Below are 629 nucleotides of genomic sequence, written 5' to 3'. Positions count from 1 at the left end.
GGCTCAAGATGGCACGCGCGTTCCGTTTTTTTCACTATCTTTCAAAACGGAAATTTTAAAATCTCCTTTTTTTTTTGCCTTTTCTGGAAATTAGTGAAGGCAGCGCATCAAAGGTGCGCACCTCGCTGCCCACCTTGGTGTGCTCTGAGGTGCGCACCCGGGAGCGCTACGAAGTGTGCTCCAAGGTGCGGCGTGCACGTTGTCGGAGCCCGGTTTGCCCCGGGTGCGCACCTCGCCTGCACCTTGGCCGGGGTGGGCACCTTGGCTGGGTTTGCCCAGGGTGCGCTCCGAAGCGGGGTTACTGGAGCGCCCCCTCTTTTTTTGTCAGAGCGTTTGGTGGGGTTTCTCGCATTGGCTCTTCCCAGGCCCGGTTGTTGGGTGCGCTCCCACCCTGGCGCGCGCGAAGTTGGAAGTTGGGTTAATTGCCCGGGCGCGCACCTTCGCCAGGGTGGGCACCTTGGTGCGCACACCTTGGCTGGGCTGCGCACCAGGGCGGGCTCAAGATGGCACCAGCATTCCCTTTTTCTCACTATCTTTCAAAACGGAAATTTTAAAATCTCATTTTTTTTTTGCCTTTTATGGAAATTAGTGAAGGCATCGCATCAAAGGTGCGCACCTCGCTGCCCACC

Source organism: Cryptomeria japonica, unplaced genomic scaffold, assembly GCF_030272615.1.
Source record: "Cryptomeria japonica unplaced genomic scaffold, Sugi_1.0 HiC_scaffold_237, whole genome shotgun sequence".
In the NCBI taxonomy this organism is placed as follows: Eukaryota; Viridiplantae; Streptophyta; class Pinopsida; order Cupressales; family Cupressaceae; genus Cryptomeria; species Cryptomeria japonica.
The sequence above is the reverse complement of the archived record's forward strand: the minus strand, read 5'-3'. Positions refer to the sequence as shown.